At 48.9% G+C, this 24,148-nt stretch overlaps 1 protein-coding gene across 5 annotated transcripts in view; it reads left to right on the forward strand.

Annotated features, from left to right (window-relative positions):
* The window catches only part of sipa1l2a (signal-induced proliferation-associated 1like 2, genome duplicate a), a 303,115-nt gene that overhangs the window by 55,569 nt on the left and 223,398 nt on the right, over positions 1-24,148 (forward strand). The gene's annotated exons all lie outside the window — the stretch shown is intronic.

The raw sequence follows: 24,148 nt of genomic DNA on the forward strand, positions 1-24,148 counted from the left end.
CCTCTCCTCCTATGGTCAGTGTCCCTCCTCTCTCCTCTCCTCCTCTGGTCAGTGACTCTCCTCTCTCCTCTCCTCCTCTGGTCAGTGTCCCTCCCTCCTCTCTCCTCTCCTCCTCCTCTGGTCAGTGTTCCTCCTCTCTCCTCTCCTCCTCTGGTCAGTGTCCCTCCTCTCTCCTCTCTTCCTTTGGTCAGTGTCCCTCCTCTCTCCCCTCCTCCTCTGGTCAGTGTCCCTCCTCTCTCCTCTCCTCCTCTGGTCAGTGTCTCTCCTCTCTCTCCTCCTCTAGTCTGTGTCCCTCCTCTCTCCTATGGTCAGTGTCACTCCTCTCCTCCTCTGGTCAGTGTCCCTCCTCTCTCAAATCATCCTCTGGTCAATGTCCCTACTCTGTCCTCTCCTCCTCTGGTCAGTGTCCCTCCTCTCTCTTCTCCTGTCTTCCCCTCCTCCTCTGGTCAGTGTCCCTACTCTCTTCTCTCCTCCTCTGGTCAGTGTCCCTCCTCTCTCCTCTTCCTCCTCTGGTCAGTGTCCCTACTCTGTCCTCGCCTCCTCTGGTCAGTGTCCCTCTTCTCTCCTCTCCTCCTCTGGTCAGTGTCCCTCCTCTCTCCTCTCATCCTCTGGTCAGTGTCCCTCCTCTCTTCTCTCCTCCTCTGGTCAGTGTCCCTTCTCTCTCCTCTCCTCCTCTGCTCAGTGTACCTCCTCTCTTCTCTCCTTTCCTCCCCTCCTCCTCTGGTCAGTGTCCCTCCTCTCTCCTTTCTTCCTCTGGTCAGTGTTCCTCCTCTCTCCTCTCCTCCTCTGGTCAGTGTCCCTCCTCTCCTCCTCTCCTTTCCTCCCATTCTCCTCCGATCAGTGTCACTCCTCTCTTCTCTCCTTTCCTCCCCTCCTCTTCTGGTCAGTGTCCCTCCTCTCTTCTCTCCTCTCTCCCCTCCTCCTATCGTCAGTGTCCCTCCTCTCTCCTCTCCTCCTCTGGTCAGTGTCCCTCCTGTTTCCTCTCCTCCTCTGGTCAGTGTCCCACCTCTCTTCTCTCATTTCCTCCCCTTCTCCTCTGGTCTGTGTCTCTCCTCTCTCCTATCCTCCTCTGGTCAGTGTCCCTTCTCTCTCCTCTTCTCCTCTGGTCAGTGTTCCTCCTCTCTCCTCTCCTCCTCTGGTCAGTGTCCCTCCTCTCTCCTCTCCTGTCTTCCCCTCCTCCTCTGGTCAGTGTCCCTCCTCTCTCCTCTCCTCCTCTGGTCAGTGTCCCTCCTCTCCCCTCTCATCCTCTGGTCAGTGTCCCTCCTCTCTCCTCTCATCCTCTGGTCAGTGTCCCTACTCTCTCCTCTCCTCCTCTGGTCAGTGTCCCTCCTCTCTTCTCTCCTCCTCTGGTCAGTGTCCCTCCTCTCTCCTCTCCTCCTCTGCTCAGTGTCCCTCCTCTCTTCTCTCCTTTCCCCCTCTTTCCTCCTCTAATCAGTGTTCCTCCTCTCTCCTCTCCTTTCCTCCCCTCCTCCTCTAGTCAGTTTCCCTCCTCTCTCCTCCGCTGGTCAGTGTCTCTCCTCTCTCTCCTCCTCTAGTCTGTGTCCCTCCTCTCTTCTATGGTCAGTGTCCCTCCTCTCTCCTCTACTCCTCTGGTCAGTGTCCCTCCTCTCTCCTCTGGTCAGTGTCCCTCCTCTCTCCCCTCCTCCTCTGGTCAGTGTCCCTCCTCTCTCCTCTCCTCCTCTGGTCAGTATCCCTCCTCTCTCCACTCCTCCTCTGGTCAGTGTCCCTCCTCTCTTCCCTCCTCCTCTGGTCAGTGTCCCTCCTCTCTCCTCTCCTCCTCTGGTCAGTGTCCCTCCTCTCTCCTCTCCTCCTCTGATCAGTGACCCTCCTCTCTCCTCTCCTCATCTGGTCAGTGTCCCTCCCTCCTCTCTCCTCTCCTCCTCTAGTCTGTGTCCCTCCTCTCTCCTATGGTCAGTGTCCCTCCTCTCTCAAATCCTCCTCTGGTCAGTGTCCCTACTCTGTCCTCTCCTCCTCTCGTCAGTGTCCATCCTCTCTCCTCTCCTCCTCTGGTCAGTGTCCCTACTCTCTCCTCTACTCCTCTGGTCAGTGTCCCTCCTCTCTCCTCTCCTCCTCTGGTCAGTTTCCCTCCTCTCTCCTCTCCTCCTCTGGTAAGTGTCCCTCTCTCCTCTTCTCCTCTGGTCAGTGTCCCTCCTCTCTCCTCTTCTCCTCTGGTCAGTGTTCCTCCTCTCTCCTCTCCTCCTCTGGTTAGTGTCCCTCCTCTCTCCTCTCTTCCTTTAGTCAGTGTCCCTCCTCTCTCCCCTCCTCCTCTTGTCAGTGTCCCTCCTCTCTCCTCTCCTCCGCTGGTCAGTGTCTCTCCTCTCTCTCCTCCTCTAGTCTGTGTCCCTCCTCTCTTCTATGGTCAGTGTCCCTCCTCTCTCCTCTACTCCTCTGGTCAGTGTCCCTCCTCTCTCCTCTCCTCCTCTGGTCAGTGTCCCTACTCTGTCCTCTCCTCCTCTGGTCAGTGTCCCTCCTCTCTTCTCTCCTCCTCTGGTCAGTGTCCCTCCTCTCTTCTCTCCTCCTCTGGTCAGTGTCCCTCCTCTCTCCTCTCCTCCTCTGCTCAGTGTCCCTCCTCTCTTCTCTCCTTTCCTCCCCTCCTCCTCTGGTCAGTGTCCCTCCTCTCTTCTCTCCTTTCCTCCCCTTCTCCTCTGGTCTGTGTCCCTCCTCTCTCCTATCCTCCCCTGGTCAGTGTCCCTCCTCTCTCAAATCCTCCTCTGGTCAGTGTTCCTACTCTGTCCTCTCCTCTTCTGGTCAGTGTCCATCCTCTCTCCTCTCCTCCTCTGCTCAGTGTCCCTCCTCTCTTCTCTCCTTTCCTCCCCTCCTCCTCTTGTCAGTGTCCCTCCTCTCTCCTCTCCTCCGCTGGTCAGTGTCTCTCCTCTCTCTCCTCCTCTAGTCTGTGTCCCTCCTCTCTTCTATGGTCAGTGTCCCTCCTCTCTCCTCTACTCCTCTGGTCAGTGTCCCTCCTCTCTCCTCTCCTCCTCTGGTCAGTGTCCCTACTCTGTCCTCTCCTCCTCTGGTCAGTGTCCCTCCTCTCTTCTCTCCTCCTCTGGTCAGTGTCCCTCCTCTCTTCTCTCCTCCTCTGGTCAGTGTCCCTCCTCTCTCCTCTCCTCCTCTGCTCAGTGTCCCTCCTCTCTTCTCTCCTTTCCTCCCCTCCTCCTCTGGTCAGTGTCCCTCCTCTCTTCTCTCCTTTCCTCCCCTTCTCCTCTGGTCTGTGTCCCTCCTCTCTCCTATCCTCCCCTGGTCAGTGTCCCTCCTCTCTCAAATCCTCCTCTGGTCAGTGTTCCTACTCTGTCCTCTCCTCTTCTGGTCAGTGTCCATCCTCTCTCCTCTCCTCCTCTGCTCAGTGTCCCTCCTCTCTTCTCTCCTTTCCTCCCCTCCTCCTCTGGTCAGTGTCCCTCCTCTCTTCTCTCCTTTCCTCCCCTCCTCCTCTGGTCAGTGACCCTCCTCTCTCCTCTCCTCCTCTGGTCAGTGTCCCTCCCTCCTCTCTCATCTCCTCCTCCTCTGGTCAGTGTTCCTCCTCTCTCCTCTCCTCCTCTGGTCAGTGTCCCTCCTCTCTCCTCTCATCCTCTGGTCAGTGTCCCTACTCTCTCCTCTCCTCCTCTGGTCAGTGTCCCTCCGCTCCTCCTCTCCTTTCTTCCCATCCTCCTCCGGTCAGTGTCACTCCTCTCTTCTCTCTTTTCCTCCCCTCCTCCTCTGGTCAGTGTCCCTCCTCTCTTCTCTCCTCTCTCCCCTCCTCCTCTGGTCAGTGTCCCTCCTCTCTCCTCTCCTCCTCTGGTCAGTGTCCCTCCTGTTTCCTCTCCTCCTCTGGTCAGTGTCCCACCTCTCTTCTCTCATTTACTCCCCTTCTCCTCTGGTCTGTGTCTCTCCTCTCTCCTATCCTCCTCTGGTCAGTGTCCCTCCTCTCTCCTCTCCTCCTCTGGTCAGTGTCCCTCCTCTCGCCTCTCCTCCTCTTGTCAGTGTCCCTCCTCTCTCCTCTCCTCCTCTGGTCAGTGTCCCTCCTCTCCTCCTCTGGTCAGTGTCCCTCCTCTCTTCTCTCCTCTCTCCCCTCCTCCTCTGGTCAGTGTCCCTCCTCTCCTCTCCTCCTCTGGTCAGTGTCCCACCTCTCTTCTCTCCTTTCCTCCCCTCCTCCTCTGGTCATTGTCCCTCCTCTCTTCTCTCCTTTCCTCCCCTCCTCCTCTGGTCAGTGTCCCTCCTCTCTTCTCTCCTTTCCTCCTCTCCTCCTCTGGTCGGCGTTCCTCCTCTCTCCTCTCCTCCTCTGGTCAGCGTTCCTCCTCTCTCCTGTCCTCCTCTGGTCAGTGTCCCTCCTCTCTCCTCTCCTCCTCTGGTCAGTGTTCCTCCTCTCTCCTCTCCTATTCTCTCTCCTGTCCTCCTCTGGTCAGTGCCTCCTCCTTTCTCCTCCTCTGGTCACTGTCCTTCATCTCTCCTCTATTTTATCCTGTCCTCCTCTGGTCAGTGTCCCTCCTCTCACCTCTCTTCTCTCCTGCTCTCCTCTGGACAGTGTCCCTCTCCTTTTCTCCTCTTGTCAGTGTCCCTCTCTCATTCTAGTGCTCTAATTCTCCTTCCTTCACTGTAATGCTTTCATCTCTCCTTTCTCGCCCTCTCTAACTCTCCACTCTCTCTCTCTCTGTCTCTCTCTTTCTCTCTCTCTCTCTCTCGGTCTCTCTCTCTCTCTCTCTCGGTCTCGCTCTCTCTCTCTGTCTCGCTCTCTCTCTCTGTCTCTCTGTATCTGTCTCTCACTCTCTCTCTCTCTGTCTCTCTGTATCTGTCTCTCTGTCTCTGTCTCTCTGTCTGTCTCTGTCTCTGCCTCATCTCTCTCTCGTTCATCATCAGTGTCAGAGAGTTATTTTTTGTGTATGTGTTTTTCTGAAGGCTCAATGTCTGTCTGGTTCTCTCTCTACAGTCATAGCCCAACGTCCTATCCAGGGCACCGTGTTCTAATATAACATGACAGCGTCTATCCAGCCGTGGTATACTATAGTAACTGTATAGCTTGATACTGAAAACATTGTGCTGATTGAGGCTGGTAACTACTAAGTTATAGCTGTCTTCAGGAAGGGAAGCGTTAGTAAATAATAACAGGACTATAGCATTACACCAGGTTCTCCTGTATTCCACCACGGTCAGATCGGGTCTGTAACATTACACCAGGTTGTTCTGTATTCCACCACGGTCAGATCGGGTCTGTTGCATTACACCAGGTTGTTCTGTATTCCACCACGGTCAGATCGGGTCTGTTGCATTACACCAGGTTGTTCTGTATTCCACCACGGTCAGATCAGGTCTGTAGCATTACACCAGGTTGTTCTGTATTCCACCACGGTCAGATCGGGTCTGTAACATTACACCAGGTTGTTCTGTATTCCACCACGGTCAGATCGGGTCTGTAACATTACACCAGGTTGTTCTGTATTCCACCACGGTCAGATCGGGTCTGTAACATTACACCAGGTTGTTCTGTATTCCACCACGGTCAGATCGGGTCTGTAGCATTACACCAGGTTGTTCTGTATTCCACCACGGTCAGATCGGGTCTATAGCATTACGCCAGGTTGTCCTGTATTCCACCACGGTCAGATCGGGTCTGTAGCATTACACCAGGTTGTTCTGTATTCCACCACGGTCAGATCGGGTCTGTAACATTACACCAGGTTGTTCTGTATTCCACCACGGTCAGATCGGGTCTGTAGCATTACACCAGGTTGTTCTGTATTGCACCACGGTCAGATCGGGTCTGTAGCATTACACCAGGTTGTTCTGTATTCCACCACGGTCAGATCAGGTCTGTAGCATTACACCAGGTTGTTCTGTATTCCACCACGGTCAGATCGGGTCTGTTGCATTACACCAGGTTGTTCTGTATTCCACCACGGTCAGATCGGGTCTGTCGCATTACACCAGGTTGTTCTGTATTCCACCACGGTCAGATCAGGTCTGTTGCATTACACCAGGTTGTTCTGTATTCCACCACGGTCAGATCGGGTCTGTAACATTACACCAGGTTGTTCTGTATTCCACCACGGTCAGATCGGGTCTGTAGCATTACACCAGGTTGTTCTGTATTCCACCACGGTCAGATCGGGTCTGTTGCATTACAGCAGGTTGTTCTGTATTCCACCACGGTCAGATCGGGTCTATAGCATTACACCAGGTTGTTCTGTATTCCACCACGGTCAGATCGGGTCTATAGCATTACACCAGGTTGTTCTGTATTCCACCACGGTCAGATCGGGTCTGTAGCATTACACCAGGTTGTTCTGTATTGCACCACGGTCAGATCGGGTCTGTTGCATTACACCAGGTTGTCCTGTATTCCACCACGGTCAGATCGGGTCTGTAACGTTACACCAGGTTGTTCTGTATTCCACCACGGTCAGATCGCGTCTGTAGCATTACGCCAGGTTGTCCTGTATTCCACCACGGTCAGATCGAGTCTGTTGCATTACACCAGGTTGTTCTGTATTCCACCACGGTCAGATCGGGTCTGTAGCAATACACCAGGTTGTTCTGTATTCCACCACGGTCAGATCGGGTCTTTAACATTACACCAGGTTGTCCTGTATTCCACCACGGTCAGATCGGGTCTGTAGCATTACACCAGGTTGTTCTGTATTCCACCACGGTCAGATCAGGTCTGTAGCATTACACCAGGTTCTCCTGTATTCCACCACGGTCAGATCGGGTCTGTAACATTACACCAGGTTGTTCTGTATTCCACCACGGTCAGATCGGGTCTGTAGCATTACACCAGGTTGTTCTGTATTCCACCACGGTCAGATCGGGTCTGTTGCATTACACCAGGTTGTTCTGTATTCCACCACGGTCAGATCAGGTCTTTCGCATTACACCAGGTTGTTCTGTATTCCCACCACGGTCAGATTGGGTCTCTAGCATTACACCAGGTTGTTCTGTATTCCACCACGGTCAGATCTGTTTTTGTTTTGTTCGTGTGGTAAACCAAGGGGATACCTCAAATGAAAGACAACATGGACCCAGCTGCTGTAACATTGGATGGGAGAAGTAGAGGGGGGGAAATTACACTGGAGTAGCTCTTCACTCTGACTTTTTACTGAGATATAGAGGGGGGAGGACATTACACTGGAGCATTAATACAGGTTGGACTGATCCTTTATGACCTGGCTGGGGGGGATACAGTTTCGACTGATCCTTTATGACCTTGCTGGGGGGGATACAAGTTGGACTGATCCTTTATGACCTGGCTGGGGTGGGATACAGGTTGGACTGATCCTTTATGACCTGGCTGGGGGGGATACAGGTTGGACTGATCCTTTATGACCTGGCTGGGGGGATACAGGTTGGACTGATCCTTTATGACCTGGCTGGGGGGGGGGGTACAGGTTGGACTGATCCTTTATGACCTGGCTGGGGGGGATACAGGTTGGACCGATCCTTTATGACCTGGCTGGGGGGGGATACAGGTTGGACAGATCTTTTATGACCTGGCTTGGGGGAATACAGGTTGGACTGATCCTTTATGACCTGGCTGGGGGGGATACAGGTTGGACTGGTCCTTTATGACCTGGCTGGGGGGGATACAGGTTGGACTGATCCTTTATGACCTGGCTTGGGGGGATACAGGTTGGACTGATCCTTTATGACCTGGCTGGAGGGATACAGGTTGGACTGATCCTTTATGACCTGGCTGGGGGGGATACAGGTTGGACTGATCTTTTATGACCTGGCTGGGGGGGGGGGGTACAGGTTGGACTGATCCTTTATGACCTGGCTGGGGGGGATACAGGTTGGACTGATCCTTTATGACCTGGCTGGGGGGGGGATACAGGTTGGACTGATCCTTTATGACCTGGCTGGGGGGGATACAGGTTGGACTGATCCTTTATGACCTGGCTGGGGGGGATACAGGTTGGACTGATCCTTTATGACCTGGCTGGGGGGGATACAGGTTGGACTGATCCTTTATGACCTGGCTGGGGGGATACAGGTTGGACTGATCCTTTATGACCTGGCTGGGGGGGATACAGGTTGGACTGATCTTTTATGACCTGGCTTGGGGGAATACAGGTTGGACTGATCCTTTATGACCTGGCTGGGGGGAATACAGGTTGGACTGATCCTTTATGACCTGGCTGGGGGGGGATACAGGTTGGACTGATCCTTTATGACCTGGCTGGGGGATACAGGTTGGACTGATCCTTTATGACCTGGCTGGGGGGGATACAGGTTGGACTGATCCTTAATGACCTGGCTGGGGGGGATACAGGTTGGACTGATCCTTTTTGACCTGGCTGGGGGGGATACAGGTTGGACTGATCCTTTATGACCTGGCTGGGGGGGATACAGGTTGGACTGATCCTTTATGAGCTGGCTGGGGGGGATACAGGTTGGACTGACCCCTTATGACCTGGCTGGGGGGGATACAGGTTGGACTGATCCTTTATGACCTGGCTGGGGGGGATACAGGTTGGACTGATCTTTTATGACCTGGCTGGGGGGGATACAGGTTGGACTGATCCTTTATGACCTGGCTGGGGGGGGATACAGGTTGAACTGATCCTTTATGACCTGGCTGGGAGGGATACAGGTTGGACTGATCTTTTATGACCTGGCTGGGGGGGATACCACTGAGAATCACTAGGTATCAGCTTCATGACACTTTCTCACAGTATAACGCTGTGATCGAAGCTCCTGAGTAATGAACTACTTCATCTGCGGTCTGTTAATTGTGTGCATTTGTTGCTGTGGCACACAGGATGGGCTAAAGCAGGGTAAAACATGACTTAGGGGCAGTAGCTTTTATCCAAAGCTACTCCCATGTGAGATTTGAACCCTTTTTGAACCTGAGAGTTGTCTGTGTGGTTTTGGTGTTTTTATGGTCCGCCACAACGGTAATCCTTTATTCCATCTGCACCACATGTCAGAGAGGAAGAGGATGTTAGTGAGTCAGACCTCCACTAAGACGCTGCTTGTAGAGGACTTCTCAGTTCTCTACATCTATCTCTGACAGGGAGCTGCCCTGCTGAGCCCAATCTGTACAGCTCTAATCTGTGGATGCTAGACAGTCCTTTTTCACTGTCCTGACAGCATATTCATATATTTTACAGCGACATCACAGTATATATTAATATCAGGCCCAGGCTTTAATCAGGCCACGATGTCACTGGATTATTTTAATACCAGATGCCCCTCTGTACCCTGTCGGAGAGATAACAGGGAGAGAAACCGGGAGGGAGGGAGGGAGGGAGGGAGGGAGGGAAGGAGGGAGGGAGGGAGGGAGGGAGGGAGGGAGGGAGGGAGGGAGGGAGGGAGGAAAAACCAACATGGAGGGAGGGAGAGGCTGGGAGAGAGGAAGGGAGGGAGGGAGGGAGTGGCTGGGAGAGAGGAAGGGAGGAGGAGAGAGAGAGAGAGAGAGAGGGAGGGGCTGGGAGAGAGGGTAGGAGGGACGGAGGAGGGGAGAGAGAGAGAGAGAAAGGGAGGGAGGGGCTGGGAGAGAGGGAGGGAGGAAAAACCAACAAGGAGGGAGGGAGGGAGGGAGGGAGGGAGTGGCTGGGAGAGAGGAAGGGAGGAGGGGAGAGAGAGAGAGAGAGAGAGAGAGAGGGAGGGAGGAAAAACCAACATGGAGGGAGGGAGAGGAAGGGAGGGAGAGAGGGAGAGAGGGAGAGAGGGAGAGAGGGAGAGAGAAACTAACGTGGAGGGAGGGAGGGAGACCTAATTCGTCACTGTAATGAGGTCTCGCTCCTACTTTCCATATCCCCCTCTCTCTCTCTCTCTCCCAACGTCATGTTCTCTTGTCTCCTCTGGTAATGGCCTTGCATTACTGTTGCTCCACTAACATAATACCGAGATGTTAGTTTAGCAGACTGCCTCTCCAGTCAGAGAGAACAGTCTACACCAGATCCCCAGAGACTACTCCAGTCAGAGAGAACAGTCTACACCAGATCCCCAGAGACCACTCCAGACAGAGAGAACAGTCTACACCAGATCCCCAGAGACCACTCCAGACAGAGAGAACAGTCTACACCAGATCCCCAGAGACCACTCCAGTCAGAGAGAACAGTCTACACCAGATCCCCAGAGACCTCTCCAGTCAGAGAGAACAGTCTACACCAGATCCCCAGAGACCACTCCAGTCAGAGAGAACAGTCTACACCAGATCCCCAGAGACCACTCTAGACAGAGAGAACAGTCTACACCAGATCCCCAGAGACCACTCTAGACAGAGAGAACAGTCTACACCAGATCCCAAGAGACCACTCCAGTCAGAGAGAACAGTCTACACCAGATCCCCAGAGACCACTCCAGACAGAGAGAACAGTCTACACCAGATCCCCAGAGACCACTCCAGACAGAGAGAACAGTCTACACCAGATCCCCAGAGACCACTCCAGACAGAGAGAACAGTCTACACCAGATCCCCAGAGACCACTCCAGTCAGAGAGAACAGTCTACACCAGATCCCCAGAGACCTCTCCAGTCAGAGAGAACAGTCTACACCAGATCCCCAGAGACCACTCTAGACAGAGAGAACAGTCTACACCAGATCCCCAGAGACCACTCTAGACAGAGAGAACAGTCTACACCAGATCCCAAGAGACCACTCCAGTCAGAGAGAACAGTCTACACCAGATCCCCAGAGACCACTCCAGACAGAGAGAACAGTCTACACCAGATCCCCAGAGACCACTCCAGACAGAGAGAACAGTCTACACCAGATCCCCAGAGACCACTTCAGTCAGAGAGAACAGTCTACACCAGATCCCCAGAGACCACTCCAGTCAGAGAGAACAGTCTACACCAGATCCCCAGAGACCACTCCAGACAGAGAGAACAGTCTACACCATATCTAGCTCTGACTTTGCTGATAGCTACTTTATTGAGGTAAAACATACTTACTATGATATGCAGTTGTCCCTCCTAGCGATCTTAAGATGAAGGCGTTAACTGTAAGTGTCTCTGGAGCGTCTGCTAAATGACTCACGTACATGTCTGGGTGAAAGGAATAGAACAGATAAGGTAGGAGGAAGGGGAGGAACAGGGAAGATGGGAGGTGTCTCAGCAGACCACAATACTCTAAGCAGTGGTGGAAAAAGTACCCAATTGTCATACTTGAGTAAAAGTATATATACCTTAATAGAAAGTTACTCAAGTAAAAGTGAAAGTCACCCAGTAAAATACTACTTGAGTAAAATGTGAGGACAGACGCTGGGAGACGAGAAGCAAGTACAGGGAGTGAATATTTAATAAATCACAGACATGAAACAAAACAAGGACGGCGTCTGGACAGGTGGAACAAAACAACATTAATGCTGACACGGGGATGAAACTGAGGAGTAGACAGATATAGGGGAGGCAATTAATAAGTGATGGAGTCCAGGTGAGTCCAATGAAGCCCTGATGTGCGTAACAATGCTCACAGGTGTGCATAATGATGGAGTCAGACATTATTTACAGGTAGCCAGGGGCACACTCCAACACTCAGACATTGTTTACAGATGGCCAAGGGCAAACTCCAACACGCAGACATTATTTACAGATAGCCAAGGGCAAACTCCAACATTCAGACATTATTTACAGATCAGAGGCAGTGGGGATGACCAGGGATGTTCTCTGTTTAGTGAGTCCTCCAGATCAGAGGCAGTAGAGATGACCAGGGATGTTCTCTGTTTAGTGAGTCCTCCAGATCAGAGGCAGTAGGGATGACCAGGGATGTTCTCTGTTTAGTGAGTCCTCCAGATCAGAGGCAGTAGAGATGACCAGGGATGTTCTCTGTTTAGTGAGTCCTCCAGATCAGAGGCAGTAGGGATGACCAGGGATGTTATCTGTTTAGTGAGTCCTCCAGATCAGAGGCAGTAGGGATGACCAGGGATGTTCTCTGTTTAGTGAGTCCTCCAGATCAGAGACAGTAGTGATGACCAGGGATGTTCTCTGTTTAGTGAGTCCTCCAGATCAGAGGCAGTAGAGATGACCAGGGATGTTCTCTGTTTAGTGAGTCCTCCAGATCAGAGGCAGTAGAGATGACCAGGGATGTTCTCTGTTTAGTGAGTCCTCCAGATCAGAGGCAGTAGGGATGATCAGGGATGCCCTCTGTTTGGTGAGTCCTCCAGATCAGAGGCAGTAGGGATGACCAGGGATGTTCTCTGTTTAGTGAGTCCACCAGATCAGAGGCAGTAGGGATGACCAGGGATGTTCTCTGTTTAGTGAGTCCTCCAGATCAGAGGCAGTAGGGATGACCAGGTGTTATCTTTATAAGTGCATGAATTTCACAATTTTCCTGTCCTGCTAATTATTCAAAATCTAAGAAGTACTTTGGGTTGTCAAGGAAAAGTACAATATTTTCTTGAGGAATCTGGTGTAAAAGTAAAAGTTAAAGATGTAAAAAAAAATAATAGTAAAGTAAATTACAGATGCCCCAAAAAACGACTTAAGTTGTACTTTAAAGTATTGTTAGTTAAACACTTTACACCACTGGCTCTAAGGTATTTCATGTCATCTTGTGAAATAAGGGCTCCTCACCCTCCTGAGACTCCGGCTGGGTCAGGGTCAACATGAAGTCAATACATTACAGAGAATCCAGAAAACAGAACTAACACATGATTGTCAGACACAAGGAACTACAGAAAGGAGCTCTTTGTTATTTTGAAGAGCACAGATACAACTTCTACGTCTTTCCCCTCGCTCCCCCCCCAGTCTTCTGGCTATGCTGCGGTGGGGTGAGGTGACAGGCTGGTTATATTGTTGTTTTGAAAGAGGGATTCAACCAGCTGATCTGATCTGTTCAATGCGATTGGTCATTTTGTGTTGTATTCTCACTCAGCTGTTAAATCCTCATCACTTGTCCCAGTGTGTTGTCATTGATAGTTATTTGCACAGGTGGTACTTTGTGCTAGCTCTGCTGCTCTGGCCCTGCTCTGGCCCTGCTCTGCTGCTCTGGCCCTGCTCTGGCCCTGCTCTGCTGCTCTGGCCCTGCTCTGGCCCTGCTCTGCTGCTCTGTCCCTGAGCTGGATACTGGGGCAGTCCGTTGGTAGACTGTCATACTAAACTGGACACTGGGGCAGTCCGTTGGTAGACTGTCATACTAAACTGGATACTGGGGCAGTCTGTTGGTAGACTGTCATACTAAACTGGATACTGGGGCAGTCCGTTGTTAGACTGTCATACTAACCTGGATTCTGGGGCAGTCCGTTTGTAGACTGTCATACTAAACTGGATACTGGGGCAGTCCGTTGGTAGACTGTCTTACTAAACTGGATACTGGGGCAGTCCGTTGGTAGACTGTCATACTAAACTGGACACTGGGGCAGTCCGTTGGTAGACTGTCATACTAAACTGGATACTGGGGCAGTCCGTTGGTAGACTGTCATACTAAACTGGATACTGGGGCAGTCCGTTGGTAGATTGTCATAATAAACTGGATATTGGGGCAGTCCGTTGGTAGACTGTCATACTAAACTGGGTACTGGGGCAGTCCGTTGTTAGACTGTCATACTAAACTGGATACTGGGGCAGTCCGTTTGTAGACTGTCATACTAAACTGGACACTGAGGCAGTCCGTTGTTAGACTGTCATACTAAACTGAATACTGGGGCAGTCCGTTAGTAGACTGTCTTACTAAACTGGATACTGGGGCAGTCCGTTGGTAGACTGTCATACTAAACTGGATACTGGGGCAGTCCGTTTGTAGATTGTCATACAGTACAGTCCATTATTACGACGTAGTATGTTCCAAAATTAATATGTAGTACAGTCCACTATTACTATGTAGTACAGTCCACTATTATTATGTAGTACAGTCCACTATTATTATGTAGTACAGTCCACTATTACTATGTAGTACAGTCCACTATTATTATGTAGTACAGTCCACTATTATTATGTAGTACAGTCCATTATGACTATGTAATACAGTCTATTAATACTATGTAGTACTGTATATTAATACAATGTTGTACGGTCTATTAATACTATGTAGTGCGGTCTATTAATACTATGTAGTACAGTCCACTATTACTATGTAGTACGGTCTATTAATACTATGTAGTACAGTCCACTATTACTATGTAGTACGGTCTATTAATACTATGTAGTACAGTCCACTATTACTATGTAGTACGGTCTATTAATACTATGTAGTACAGTCCACTATTACTATGTAGTACGGTCTATTAATACTATGTAGTACAGTCCACTGATGAGACTGTAACTATCAATTGAATGACATGAAATTGGGGAGAAAAACTAAAAATAAAAATTAGATTATGATACATGTAGACTACTCTGTCTAGGGACACCTCCAGGGAGACTACTCTGTCTAGGGACACCTGCAGGTAGACTATTCTGTCTAGGGACACCTGCAGGTAGGCTACTCTGTCTAGGGACACCTGTAGGTAGACTACTCTGTCTAGGGGCACCTGCAGGTAGGCTACTCTGTCTAGGGACACCTGCAGGTAGACTATTCTGTCTAGGGACACCTGCAGGTAGGCTACTCTGTCTAGGGACACCTGTAGGTAGACTACTCTGCCTAGGGACACCTGCAGGTAGATTACTCTGTCTAGGGACACCTGCAGGTAGGCTACTGTCTAGGGACAACTGCAGGTAGACTACTCTGTCTAGGGACACCTGCATGTAGACTACTCTGTCTAGGGACACCTGCAGGTAGACTGCTCCATTTAGGGACACCTGTAGGTAGACTACTCTGTCTAGCGACACCTGTAGGTAGACTACTCTGTCTAGGGACACCTGCTGGTAGACTACTCTGTCTAGGGGTACCTGCAGGTAGGCTACTCTGTCTTGGGCCACCTGCAGGTAAACTACTCTGTCTAGGGGCACCTGCAGGTAGGCTACTCTGTCTAGAGACATTGAGACCAACAGGACAGACTGAGACAAAGAGGTTATGTCATCCTTTTCAGCCTAACAGGGCAAACAGAGTCCAAGAGTATGGGAATCAGACAATCAGAGACCAAGAGTATGGGAATCAGACAAACAGAGACCAATAGTATGGGAATCAGACAAACAGAGACCAAGAGTATGGGAATCATACAATCAGAGACCAAGAGTATGGGAATCAGACAAACAGAGACCAAGAGTATGGGAATCAGACAAACAGAGAGCACGAGTATGGAAATCAGACAATCAGAGACCAAGAGTATGGGAATCAGACAAACAGAGACCAAGAGTATGGGAATCAGACAAACAGAGACCAAGAGTATGGGAATCAGACAATCAGAGACCAAGAGTATGGGAATCAGACAAACAGAGACCAAGAGTATGGGAATCAGACAAACAGAGACCAAGAGTATGGGAATCAGACAATCAGAGACCAAGAGTATGGGAATCAGACAAACAGAGACCAAGAGTATGGGAATCAGACAAACAGAGACCAAGAGTATGGGAATCAGACAAACAGAGACCAAGAGTATGGGAATCAGACGAACAGAGACCAAACACAGGACAAACAGAGACCAAACAGAGACCAAGAGTTTGGGAATCAGACAAACATACATGTTTAATTTATTTTTTATTGGCCCGATAGTTGCATCATTGAAAGCACAAACTGTATTTTTATATTTAAACGTTAGAAACAAGCATGAACCACCATGATGCCCCACAGCACTACGAAATCCCCCAGACGGTTCACCAGCCCCCATAACATGCTCCCCTGTTGGTTATTGATCTATCTTATAGGGGTTGGTTCTGTCTCAACTCCCCTGTCTGATGATACATCTTGAGCTGTTGAGAGAAACCTCCTCAACCATGGAAACAGCATCACACAGCAACACACGATGTGATTATTCTGATTTTAAGGACGATCACAACATTAATGTTGGACAACTTGACCACAGTTAGCTCAGCCTAATATGATGATAAGTTACCATATGATGAAGATAATGTCAGGGTGACTGAGTTTCCTCCCTCCTCTGCCTCCATATTAGTCTCATCTCCTCCTCTCCTCGCTCTTACTCTCCTCCTCTCCCTCCCCTCTGCCTCCCTCTTACTCTCATCATCTCCTCCTCTGCCTCCCCTCTGCCTCCCTCTTACTCTCCTCCTCTCCTCCTCTGCCTCCCCTCTGCCTCCCAAACCCTCCTCCTTTCTTTCCCCTCTCCTCCTCTCCCCAGACACAAGTCCAGCTGTGTTTGTCTGCCTTTGTAGTCTACTGTTAACACAGGATAAACAGAAATATGAGCCACATCGAGATGATCAAACAGCCAGACAGACACACAGTCTCAAATGATCTGATTATATATATATATATATATATACAGTGCCTTGCGAAAGTATTCGGCCCCCTTGAACTTTGCGACCTTTTGCCACATTTCAGGCTTCAAACATAAAGATATAAAACTGTATTTTTTTGTGAAGAATCAACAACAAGTGGGACACAATCATGAAGTGGAACGACATTTATTGGATATTTCAAACTTTTTTAACAAATCAAAAACTGAAAAATTGGGCGTGCAAAATTATTCAGCCCCTTTACTTTCAGTGCAGCAAACTCTCTCCAGAAGTTCAGTGTTCAGTCTCTGAATGATCCAATGTTGACCTAAATGACTAATGATGATAAATACAATCCACCTGTGTGTAATCAAGTCTCCGTATAAATGCACCTGCACTGTGATAGTCTCAGAGGTCCGTTAAAAGCGCAGAGAGCATCATGAAGAACAAGGAACACACCAGGCAGGTCCGAGATACTGTTGTGAAGAAGTTTAAAGCCGGATTTGGATACAAAAAGATTTCCCAAGCTTTAAACATCCCAAGGAGCACTGTGCAAGCGATAATATTGAAATGGAAGGAGTATCAGACCACTGCAAATCTACCAAGACCTGGCCGTCCCTCTAAACTTTCAGCTCATACAAGGAGAAGACTGATCAGAGATGCAGCCAAGAGGCCCATGATCACTCTGGATGAACTGCAGAGATCTACAGCTGAGGTGGGAGACTCTGTCCATAGGACAACAATCAGTTGTATATTGCACAAATCTGGCCTTTATGGAAGAGTGGCAAGAAGAAAGCCATTTCTTAAAGATATCCATAAAAAGTGTCGTTTAAAGTTTGCCACAAGCCACCTGGGAGACACACCAAACATGTGGAAGAAGGTGCTCTGGTCAGATGAAACCAAAATTGAACTTTTTGGCAACAATGCAAAACGTTATCTTTGGCGTAAAAGCAACACAGCTCATCACCCTGAACACACCATCCCCACTGTCAAACATGGTGGTGGCAGCATCATGGTTTGGGCCTGCTTTTCTTCAGCAGGGACAGGGAAGATGGTTAAAATTGATGGGAAGATGGATGGAGCCAAATACAGGACCATTCTGGAAAAAAACCTGATGGAGTCTGCAAAAGACCTGAGACTGGGACGGAGATTTGTCTTCCAACAAGACAATGATCCAAAACATAAAGCAAAATCTACAATGGAATGGTTCAAAAATAAACATATCCAGGTGTTAGAATGGCCAAGTCAAAGTCCAGACCTGAATCCAATCGAGAATCTGTGGAAAGAACTGAAAACTGCTGTTCACAAATGCTCTCCATCCAACCTCACTGAGCTCGAGCTGTTTTGCAAGGAGGAATGGGAAAAAATTTCAGTCTCTCGATGTGCAAAACTGCTGTAATCGCAGCAAAAGGTGGCGCTACAAAGTATTAACTTAAGGGGGCTGAATAATTTTGCACGCCCAATTTTTCAGTTTTTGATTTGTTAAAAAAGTTTGAAATATCCAATAAATGTCGTTCCACTTCATGATTGTGTCCCACTTGTTGTTGATTCTTCACAAAAAAATACAGTTTTATATCTTTATGTTTGAAGCCTGAAATGTGGCAAAAGGTCGCAAAGTTCAAGGGGGCCGAATACTTTCGCAAGGCACTGTGTATATATATATATATATATATATATATATATATATATATATATATACTGGCTAAAAGCATATGTTCAGGCCATATACAAGTCAAGTAGAGAACAGACAATCCTAGCACTGACCTGAATACACGGGTTCTGACCCAAATGCCATTCTATTCCCTACATAGTGCACTACTTTTGACAATGGCTCATGTGGAGAAGTGCACTATGTAGGGAATAGGGTGCCATATGGGAGGTACACATTCTTCAGTATGATATGAGGAGGTGCCTAAAGGTAGTAAATACAGTACCAGTCAAAGTTTGGACACACCTACTCATTCAAGGGTTTTTCTTATTTTGGACTATTTTCTACATTTTAGAGAAGTGAAGACATCAAAACTATGAAACAAGTAGTAACCAAAAGTTTTAAACAAATCAAAATATATTTTATATTTGAGATTCTTCAAAGTAGACACCCTTTGACTTGATGACAGCTTTGCACCAGCTTGGTATTCTGTCAACCAGCTTCACCTGGAATTCTTTTCCAACAGTCTTGAAAGAGTTCCCACATATGCTGAGCACTTGTTGGCTGCGTTTCTGTGGTTCAACTCATCCCAAACTTTCTCAATTGCGTTGAGGTCGGGTGATTGGCCAGGTCATCTGATGCAGCACTCCATCACTCTCCTTATTGGTCAAATAGCCCTTACACATCCTGGAAGTGTGCTGGGTCTTGTCCTGTTTGGAAACAAATGATAGTCCCACTAAGCCCAAACCAGATGGGATGGCGTATTGCTGTATTGCTGCTGGTTCAGTGTGCCTTAAATCTTTTTTCTTCATTTTTTCTTCTTCTACCCAATTGGTACATAGACATAGTAGCCTACCTGCAGGTGCCCCTAGACATAGTAGCCTACCTGCAGGTGTCCCTAGACGGAGTAGCCTACCTGCAGGAGTCCCTAGACATAGTAGTCTACCTGCAGGAGTCCCTAGACATAGTAGTCTACCTGCAGGTGTCCCTAGACGGAGTAGCCTACCTGCAGGTGTCCCTAGACATAGTAGTCTACCTGCAGGTGTCCCTAGACATAGTAGCCTACCTGCAGGTGCCCCTAGACATAGTAGCCTACCTGCAGGTGTCCCTAGACGGAGTAGCCTACCTGCAGGAGTCCCTAGACATAGTAGTCTACCTGCAGGAGTCCCTAGACATAGTAGTCTACCTGCAGGTGTCCCTAGACGGAGTAGCCTACCTGCAGGTGCCCCTAGACATAGTAGCCTACCTGCAGGTGCCCCTAGACAGAGTAGTCTACCTGCAGGAGTCCCTAGACATAGTAGCCTACCTGCAGGTGCCCCTAGACATAGTAGCCTACCTGCAGGTGCCCCTAGACATAGTAGCCAACCTGCAGGTGCCCCTAGACATAGTAGCCTACCTGCAGGTGCCCCTAGACATAGTAGCCTACCTGCAGGTGCCCCTAGACATAGTAGTCTACCTACAGGTGTCCCTAGACGGAGTAGTCTACCTGCAGGAGTCCCTAGACAGAGTAGTCTACCTGCAGGTGTCCCTAGACAGAGTAGTCTACCTGCAGGTGTCCCTAGACAGAGTAGTCTACCTGCAGGTGTCCCTAGACAGAGTAGTCTACCTGCAGGAGTCCCTAGACATAGTAGTCTACCTGCAGGAGTCCCTAGACAGAGTAGTCTACCTGCAGGTGCCCCTAGACATAGTAGTCTACCTGCAGGAGTCCCTAGACAGAGTAGTCTACCTGCAGGTGTCCCTAGACAGAGTAGTCTACCTGCAGGTGCCCCTAGACAGAGTAGTCTACCTGCAGGAGTCCCTAGACAGAGTAGTCTACCTGCAGGTGTCCCTAGACAGAGTAGCCTACCTGCAGGTGTCCCTAGACGGAGTAGTCTACCTGCAGGAGTCCCTAGACAGAGTAGTCTACCTGCAGGTGTCCCTAGACAGAGTAGTCTACCTGCATTTGTCCCTATTCCCTGTGGAATAGAGTTCCATGTGGTCATGGCTCTATGTAGTACTGTGGAATAGAGTTCCCTGTAGTCATGGCTCTATGTAGTACTGTGGAATAGAGTTCCATGTAGTCATGGCTCTATGTAGTACTGTGCGCCTATCATAGTCTGTTCTGCAGTTGGTGCATGGGGGGAATATACAAATCTATGGACATAGCCTAATTTGGTCTGTCAAACAGATAGGTCTTATTTGTTAAATAGGAAGAAATAGGCTCTAACACAAAGCCCCCTGGTTGTTACTCTAATCAGGGGTGAAAGTAGATGTCTTCCCGGTACTGAACCTCCCACGCACCTGCACCAACAAAAATGTATGTGCCCTTGATGTTCTTCCGCCTTAGGCGAGACAAAAAATGTCCACCCCCTACTATCCCTGCTAAACTAGAATAGGCTAGTGTACAGCAGGGGTCGTCAATAGGTTTGGCCCCAGGACAATTTTTTCTCTGCTAAGAGTCGGCAGAACAGAACATAATAACGGCAAATTAAACACCATTTTTTAGAGGAGGCATCTGGAGAGGCGCGCTGGGCATGGACAAGCCAAATATTTTGCGCCCTCGGCTTTGGCAAAGCATCATGGGGCGGCATCAGCCCTCACCTATGTAAATAGCCTTCATGCCACTGGGTGAGATAAGTAATCATTGTTTTTGGGCAGAATAGTGTGAGGTGTTAAGTGTTGTTGAAGGTGCATCCTGGTAGGTTCAGCTCAGAAGATGCCTCCCTGGTCAAACTGCAGCACTAGGTGGTAGGTTCAGCTCAGAAGATGCCTCCCTGGTCAAACTGCAGCACTAGGTGATAGGTTCAGCTCAGAACATGCCTCCCTGGTCAAAGTGCAGCACTAGGTGGTAGGTTCAGCTCAGAACATGCCTCCCTGGTCAAAGTGCAGCACTAGGTGGCTGCCTAATCCTTATAGTATTAATTCAATAGCATCTCTGTAGGTTTAGTCATAAAGATTTGTCATAAAATATATGACCTTTTATTGTGGCATAAACACAACCAGTCATGATGTTTTCATCTGATTGTCAAACAAACCTTTCAAAGGGCTCCTTACTAGGCTACGCGCTCAAGTTCATCCACTCACAACATATTTCATCCTCTAAACAGTGGTGATTGGAAAGAGAGATCTGTTACACAAAACATCAAAAAGTGAAATAACATTTGCCGATTGTCATAAGAATGAATGCCTCCATTGCTGTCCGCACGCCTCGGCCACTGATTTCTGCCTTGGCAACATGTCAGTGTTCTCGTATAACCACACCACATTTTGGAGCGTAGGCTATGCCACCCGTTCCATGGCTATGCCACCATTCCATGGCTATGCCACCCGTTCCATGGCTATGCCACCTATTCTATGGCTATGCCACCCATTCTATGGCTATGCCACCCGTTCCATGGCTATGCCACCATTCCATGGCTATGCCACCCATTCTATGGCTATGCCACCCATTCTATGGCTATGCCACCCACTCCGTGGCTATGCCACCATTCCATGGCTATGCCACCCGTTCCATGGCTATGTCACCTATTCTATGGCTATGCCACCCATTTTATGGTTATGCCACCCATTCTATGGCTATGCCACCCGTTCCATGGCTATGACACCCATTCTATGGCTATGCCACCCATTCCATGGCTATGCCACCCGTTCCATGGCTATGCCACCCGTTCCATGGCTATGCCACCCATTCCATGGCTATGCCACCATTCCATGGCTATGCCACCGTTCCATGGCTATGCCACCCATTCCATGGCTATGCCACCCATTCCATGGCTATGCCACCCACTCCATGGCTATACCACCCATTCCATGGCTATGCCACCCACTCCATGGCTATGCTACCCGTTCCATGGTAATAGCCTACAGTTCTCTTGACATTTTGTTTTTAATTATTATTATTATCACTATTGATTTTACCGGTACACCGTACCCTCACTATTTATTTTACCGGTACACCGTACCCTCACTATTTATTTTACCGGTACACCGTACCCCCACTATTTATTTTACCGGTACACCGTACCCTCACTATTTATTTTACCGGTACACCGTACCCCCACTATTTATTTTACCGGTACACCGTACCCTCACTATTTATTTTACCGGTACACCATACCCTCACTATTTATTTTACCGGTACATCGTACCCTCACTATTTATTTTACCGGTACATCGACACCTCACTATTTATTTTACCGGTACATCGTACCTCCATTATTTATTTTACCGGTACATCGTACCCTCACTATTTATTTTACCGGTACATCGACACCTCACTATTTATTTTACCGGTACACCCTACCTCCACTATTTATTTTACCGGTACACCCTACCTCCACTATTTATTTTACCGGTACACCGTACCCCCACTATTTATTTTACCGGTACATCGTACCTCCACTATTTATTTTACCGGTACATCGTACCTCCACTATTTATTTTACCGGTACATCGTACCCTCACTATTTATTTTACCGGTACATCGACACCTCACTATTTATTTTACCGGTACACCTTACCTCCACTATTTATTTTACCGGTACACCCTACCTCCACTATTTATTTTACCGGTACACCGTACCCCCACTATTTATTTTACCAGGACACCGTACCCCCACTATTTATTTTACCAGGACACCGTACCCCCACTATTTATTTTACCGGTACATCGTACCTTTTGGGGGAAGAAACCTCTGACTCTCCTCCTGAACTGCCACCGTAGGCCTACATAGCACAGTCATTGGTTTAGCAGCACTGCCATTGGTTAAGCAGCACAGCCATTGGTTAAGCAGCACAGCCATTGGTTAAGCAGCACAGCCATTGGTTAAGCAGCACAGCCATTGGTTAAGCAGCACAGCCATTGGTTAAGCAGCACAGCCATTGGTTAAGCAGCACAGCCATTGGTTAAGCAGCACAGCCATTGGTTTAGCAGCACAGCCATTGGTTAAGCAGCACAGCCATTGGTTAAGCAGCACAGCCATTGGTTAAGCAGCACAGCCATTGGTTAAACAGCACAGCCTTTGGTTAAGCAGCACACAATTATTTTTTTGATCAGGAAGAGCAGAGCAGTTGGGGGCTCAGGGTTGGAACATTCATCGCACTGTGTAATGCACCCTTGTTGTATTTACAACATCAGCAGCTATCTTGCAAATCTAACTTTGTTCTGTGCTTCTCCCAGCATGCACTTCGTATGGATCATTTGATTGAGACCACACAAAATAGGCTATAGGTGCAATTAATATTACTCACCCAGCAGAGAATCAGAGATGATAGCACACATCGAGATCAAATCAAAGACACATATTAAGCAGATGTTATTGCAGATGTAGCGAAATCCTTGTGTTCCTAGCTCCAACAGTAATATCTAACTAAATGCTTTTGTTCCTAGCTCCAACAGTAATATCTAACTCATCGTCTCCTGAGTGGGAAAAGGCGTTGTCGTGCCCTCTTTACAAATGTCTTGGTTTTTTTGGACCATGATAGTTTGTTGGTGATGTAGACACCAAGGAACTTTAAACTCTGTGAATGGGGGCTTGTTCGGCCCTCCTATTTCTGTAGTCCACGATCATCTCCTTTGTTTTGATCACGTTGAGGGAGAGGTTGTTGTCCTGGCACCACACGGCCAGGTCTCTGACCTCCTCCCTATAGGCTGTCTCATCGTTGTCGTGACAAACTTAAATGATGGTGTTGGAGTCGTGCTTGTCCATGCAGTCGTGGGTGAACAGGGAGTACAGGAGGGGACTAAGAACGCACCCCTGAGGGGATAAGCAGGAATCAGAAGGATATTTGCCAAGTGGAGGGCGAGGGAGAGCTTTGTGTTCATCTCTGTGTGTAGAGTAGAGGTGGTCTAGAGTTTTTTTCCCTCTGGTTGAACATGTGACACGCTGGTAGAAATTAGGTCAAAATAATGTAAGTTTGCCTGCAATAAAGTCCCCGGCCACTAGGAGCGCCGCTTCTGTATGAGCATTTTCTTGTTTGGTTATGGCCTTACTTAACTAGTTGAGTGCGGTCTTAGTGCCAGTATTGGTTTGTGGTGGTAAATAGCAGATCTACCCATTATGACTGCATGGTCTTGTCTTAGTAGCAAACTATCTCTGTTCTGTTCTCCTCTCTATACTATCTCTGTTCTGTTCTCCTCCCTGTACTATCTCTGTTCTGTTCTCCTCTCTATACTATCTCTGTTCTGTTCTCCTCCCTGTACTATCTCTGTTCTGTTTTCCTCCCTGTACTATCTTTGTTCTGTTTTCCTCCCTATACTATCTCTGTTCTGTTCTCCTCCCTGTACTATCTCTGTTCTGTTCTCCTCCCTGTACTATCTCTGTTCTGTTTTCCTCCCTA

Source organism: Oncorhynchus mykiss, chromosome 16 (genome assembly GCF_057628025.1).
Source record: "Oncorhynchus mykiss isolate SJ-2025 chromosome 16, ASM5762802v1, whole genome shotgun sequence".
Classification (NCBI taxonomy): Eukaryota; Metazoa; Chordata; class Actinopteri; order Salmoniformes; family Salmonidae; genus Oncorhynchus; species Oncorhynchus mykiss.